This window comes from Equus asinus, chromosome 1, assembly GCF_041296235.1.
Source record: "Equus asinus isolate D_3611 breed Donkey chromosome 1, EquAss-T2T_v2, whole genome shotgun sequence".
Taxonomy (NCBI): Eukaryota; Metazoa; Chordata; class Mammalia; order Perissodactyla; family Equidae; genus Equus; species Equus asinus.
The window spans coordinates 196,911,286-196,917,285 of record NC_091790.1 but is presented as its reverse complement, the minus strand read 5'-3'; positions in this window follow the sequence as shown (position 1 = coordinate 196,917,285).

Genomic DNA, 6,000 nt, shown 5'->3' with positions numbered 1-6,000 from the left:
TGAGTAGTTATGACGGTGTAATTTCAGATGAAATAAGGTCAATCTCATGAGGCAAACACTATAAGTGATTTGAGGAGAAATAGAAGGAAAACAAAGCAGTAAGGGACATTAATTCACCTTCCTCAGCCCATATCAGATCATTGAAAAAATTTAATATATAGAGGACTAAAAATAGAATAATTAATGTAGTAGAGCTCATTAATATTTCACAGAGTCTGAATCCTGAAAACAGACGACGAACGTTCTTTTCAAATGCCAATAGAATGCTTACCATAAAAATTAAAAAGAGAAAGAAGGGAAAAAGAAGTCTATATATCAACCCTCCAAAGAAAGCTAATTCAAAAAGTAGAACTAATGCAGGCATTATTTTCTAAACACAATCAAAAAAGTAAAAAAACACTAATAAAATATGAAAACTGAAATTCCATGGTATCTTAAAAATTTAGCACAACATGTAAACATTATGTGAAAGAAACTTTAAAACTCTGCTTAGTGATGCAACAAACCTGATCAAATGGAAAAACAGCATGTTCTTGAATAGGAGGACTGAGCATTATAAACATGCCAATTCCCCAAAGCAGTTCAATAAATATAACGCAGTCCCAAAGTAGCCACGGATTTATTTTCTAATTAGATAGGATGATGCTAAAATCACATGGAAAAGTAAAGAGCATGAACAACCAGGAAAATTATATAAAAGAAGAGTTATGAGAAAGATTAGCCTTTTTCTATTTTCAAGTTCCAAAAATGTTAGTAATTAAACAGTGTGTTACTGGTGCACGACTAGAGAGAGACATCAACAGATCAGAATTAAAAAAAGACTGTAAATGAACCAATACATATTGGAATCTTGTTCATGATGAAAATGTATCTCAAATCAGTGATGCAAAGATGGATTACACAATAAATGTATTGAAAACATTAAAGGTACTAGAAAAATAATAAAATTGGATTTTTGTCTCTCTCTTTATACCATTCTGTCTCCCAGAAATCCAAATGCATTCCCAAGGCATGAGTAAGCAAGGGAAACTTTTTCACTATGTACACGAATTTCAAACCATGTAAATGCATAAACTTTTTCAAAAAATGAAATTAAAAGAGCCTGCTACTATATTCAGTTTTGAAAGAGTATATTTCTCTGATTATAAAAAGAACATATGTTACAGAAATGTGAGGAATATAGAAGATACTGGAAATGATCAAGACAGAATTAAAAAAATCCCCAAAGCAAACAATGTAGTTGTCTCCTCCTTTCTTTTTATGCTTCTATTTAATTTAATTCATTTAATTACACTTATTTAGATCATATATAATATTCAAATATGTTGAGTGATTTAGGCATAACACTTTTCTTTCTTTCTTTCTGTTATTTTTGCTGAGGAAGATTCACCCTGAGGTAACATCCACTGCCAATCCTTTCTACTTGAGAACGAACAGCCCTGCTCTAACGTCTCTGCCAATCTTCCTCTATTTCGAATGTGGGGTGCCTCCACCACATGGCTGGTGAGTGGAGTAGGTCCATGCCCGGGATTCAAACCCATGAACCTGGGCCCTCGAAGGGGAACGTGTGGAACTTTAACCACTTGGCCACTGGCCAGGCCTGGCATAATACTTTTTAAGTTCAAGTTCAAGCCATGATTTTACTCTAACTCTTCATCAATATCTTTGACATCGCTGTCTTTGTCATCAGAGCTACTTTTTGAATTATATAACAATTTTCTAATATATACTATTTTCATCTTCCTTTAAGTTATTTAAAATACAGCACCTTTTGTATCTTTTAGTGAATCTCGTTCTATGCTACAAGTGCTCTTTTATATAACATTAGGATATTTGTCTTTTTTTCTTCACATATATTTATAATTTTTGAATCTAACCACTGTTGTTTAAGAGAATTTAGCTTACAAACTCCAAGATTTTGCCTTCCAGTACATTCACAATACTGATATTCTAGTGATTCAGGTTTACAGTTTATCATTTACCTTCTCCCACTAAATTGATTTAAAGCACTCCTTTATATTTCATTTGTACCAGCCTCCATTTCACTTAAAGTAGTCAATACATTCTTATTATTGTGTCTTATTCTTATGCTTATTGTCCCTAAATACGTTCCACCCTTTCCATTGCATTTAATATTCCTTCTCTGCTTCTCTAGCTGTCCAACCTACAGAGCTTTCAGGAGTCAGAGCAAATTCCACCTCCACTAAACACTTTATGTTTTTTACTCACTGCAGTCTTAGAACATTTTTCTTATTCTTCTGAATTCATGTAGAATTTTTTGTCTGCATATTTTGTCAAGTATTTTTTATTCATATTGAATAATTCAAATGTTTTATTGTCACCTTTTATACATCAGTGTCTTATGTCCCCATGTTGGTGGTAAATTATGTGAGGTTATGAATCATGCTTTACAATTCTTAGTGTTCCATCTAACAGTTCATTTCACATAATAGGTGCTCAGCCATATGCAGACCTTGAGAAACCTCCTAAACTCTCGAAATTTCAGTATACTGATTTCTGTAAGGAAGAGTGTTAGGCATGATGATCTTCCAGGCCTGTCTTAGTACTGACTCACCAGTGCCAGTTAATCGTTGAGCATTACTCATACTTCCCACTAGATGGTACCAACACCAAATAAACACTACTTGAGAAAATTAACTTTTTAAGTGAATTGTGAAGATGAATAATCAGGACAGGCAGCCTGTTACATACAGCAGTTACAATTGTGAAATAAAATACAGAGAATAACAGATTTTTTTCTACTTTTTTAACTGGATAGATATTTTCTAATAAATAACTTAATGAGTCTTCCCCCAAAAAACATTATTTGGAGTAATGCTTATAAAAGCAATCCAAAATAGCTTATTTAACAAATATTTATTGAATGCCTACTCTGTACACAACAATATGATAGTTGTTTGAGGCTTCAAAAAGACAAATCATACATAGATGCTCTTAGAAGGAAAATGAGACATAAATTTCTAAAAACCATAATGCAGATAAAAAACATTGGAAAGTTCAAAGGATGAAGATATTACTTTCAACTGCAGAAATCAATATTGGTCTTTATGGGAATTGGAGTATTTTAGATGAATTTTGGTTTATGAGTTTATTTTGTCGTGTCACATAAAGAAGAAAAGCATGTTGAAGCAGATAGTAGAGGATACTGAATCTCAAACTAAGGTCTTTGGACTCAGTAGATAGTCAGACAAAATTGAAGACTTTTCCACACAGAGTTGATAATCAGAGCTGTGTTTTAAAAAGTTGTGTCTGCTCACAGAAAGACTCATGATCTCACTTATATATAGAATCTATTCATAGAAGCAGAGCATAGAGTGGTGGCAGACAGGGACTGGAGAACAGGGAAATGGGGAAATGTTGGTCACGGGGTACAAAGTTTCAGTTAAGCAAAAAAAATAAGTTCTGGAGGTCTACTACCCAGCATGGCGCCCATAGCTAACAATGCTGTATTGCATACCTGAAATTTTCTAAGAAGGTAGATCTTTTAACTGCTCTTACTACAAAAATAACAACAATTAATAATAATAACAATAATAAAGGGGGTGAGAGGAAATTTTGGCAGGTGATGGATATATCTGTGGTCTTGATGGAGGTGATGGTTTCATGGGTGTATACTTATTCCCAAACTCATCAAGTTGTACACATTAAATATGGACAGTTTTTTATATGTCAATTATACCTCAGTAAGGTGGTTTTAAAAAAATATGTCTGCTGGTGATGTGGCAATTTGATGAGAATGAGAGGGAGGAAATAGGGCTACTGGTTGAAGGGATATGACAGTTTATTCACGTGAGGGGCAACAGTGATGAAGGATGTAAGGCATCAAGGAACATAGTGACGGATAGATTGAAGTGGTGGGCAAGGAAAACGAGAACAAAGACAGTAACTGGAGAAAACTTTGTTATTTGTGAGTTATGAAGGAGCTAAAAATCACTAATTTTGAGCATCTTGAGTTTTAGAAGCTGACACTGCAGCTTCTCTCTCTCAATAAATCCAGCTTTTTTCTGCTCAGCAACAGCAGAAGCTCTCATGTTTTTGCAGCAGCTATTTGTTTTCCGATGATTTGAAAAGCTTTAGATCTGTTGAGTAAGTGTTATGATTGCAGCACTATCTAAAGCAAATACCTCCTAGCTGGGTCCTTGTTGAGTCTGTTGGTAATAGGTACAGAACTATGTAGATCTTTTGGATTCTTCTCTTAGGTAACCTTTCCAAGACATATACAAGAGTATTGGATAAATACCCTGTATGGTCCTAGGAAACTTCTTTGTTCCTTCCCTTTTCCTCAGAAGCACAAACTCATCTTAATTCAGCTCGGCTTAGATTAACAATGTTAACTGAGCACCAACTATATGCCAGGTGCTGTGATAAACTGTGGGGACATCAAGATGAATAGGACAAGTTCCTCCTCCTTTGAGATCTGAGAATAGGATACAGGACAAGTGATTGTGCCTCAGAGAGAAAGGAGAGACCTAGTTGGTAAGGTTCCTGAAGGAGGTGATGCCTAAGTTGAATTGGAAGAATGGAAAAAAAACCCAACCTGACCACACACCTGGAGATGGAAGGATGTTTTAAGCCCAGGAATAGCCTGAACAAGACAGGGATGCCTGAAACAGCGTGTTGTGTTTTAGAAACGACAAAAAGTTTAAGAAGATAAAGTGCTGGTTGAGAATATCAGGCCCTGATACTGGAGAAGTAGGTGCTGAGGCAGGAACGCATCATAGAGAGCCTATGGCCAAGCTAGGGAGCTTGTCTTTGCAGACGGTGGAGAGAGACACCGAAGTGTTTTAAAGACGACTAAGACAGGAGCACGTGAACGTTTTAATTTAGGGTGGAATTATTTTACCTTAGAAACAAGCAACACAGCATTTATTAAGCAGAAAAACAGTAGGAAATATGAAGTAAGTGAAGAAAGAGAAGGAGGACCAGGAAGAAGAGGAAGAGACACAAAAATCTTGCAATCCGTCCACTCCTACACAAATATTTCTTACATTTTGTATATCTGTACTTCTAGATTTTGTTCTAACTACATTATTATTGACCACATGGTCTCAGACAGCATGGGACTATTCCAACGGCTCAGCCTAGACATGAATGAAAAGGGAAACACTCCAAGTATTAAATATGTTTCATGCAGAGTTATAATAGCTGCTTTAGTCGGCTCTCAGCTCTGAGCCCTAATGTTACCATGACAACCTTCACAGCAAAAGGCACAGTTGATGAGGTTGTTCAGATCCAGAAGCTTTGCTGTTTGATGCTTCATAATTATTTGGTATCGAATAAACCACAGCAGCCTTCATGCGCAGTCTGTTACATATCAGAATTTAAACTACCTAAATTTCATATTTCAGTATACCATGTTTCCCTTATGTATACACTTATGGAGTCATAACTGGCCCAACCATAAAAGCTTCTGGACTTCAGAAGAATCTGGCAGCGAACAAAAGGGGAGAAAGAAAATCCTATTTTACCCCTCATTGCTATTCTGCCTTGATGTGAGATCCCTAGTACAGAATGTGAGAAGAAGCAGGTTCAAGAAACAGCTGCCTCAGTTCTCTCAAGCTCTGTTGGACTATTAAACCTTCATTTGATTAATATTTGGCCATCTACTCTCACCTCTGCATCCCTAAATTTATGAACGCTTCCTCCTTTTTCTGTTTTCACAGAAGTACCCAGATGCCGTATATGTGTGTATTTTTATGGGATCATACTGCACATCATTTGTCACTTACTTGTAAACTGTTTTTTTCACCCAGTAATATATTATGAGCCACTTTCCACGTCATTTTTTAAGCTACAACATTTCCATCATAAAGACATGCCACTTTTTACTCCATCGAATCTATTTTTTAACATGCTTGGGTTTTGTTTTTTCAGTTTTTTTGTCATAAACACATTGCAATGAGCATCACATGAATTATTTCCACATATGTGCATTTCCTTAGCATAAATGTGTAAATTATTATACTACAAGTTTTACGT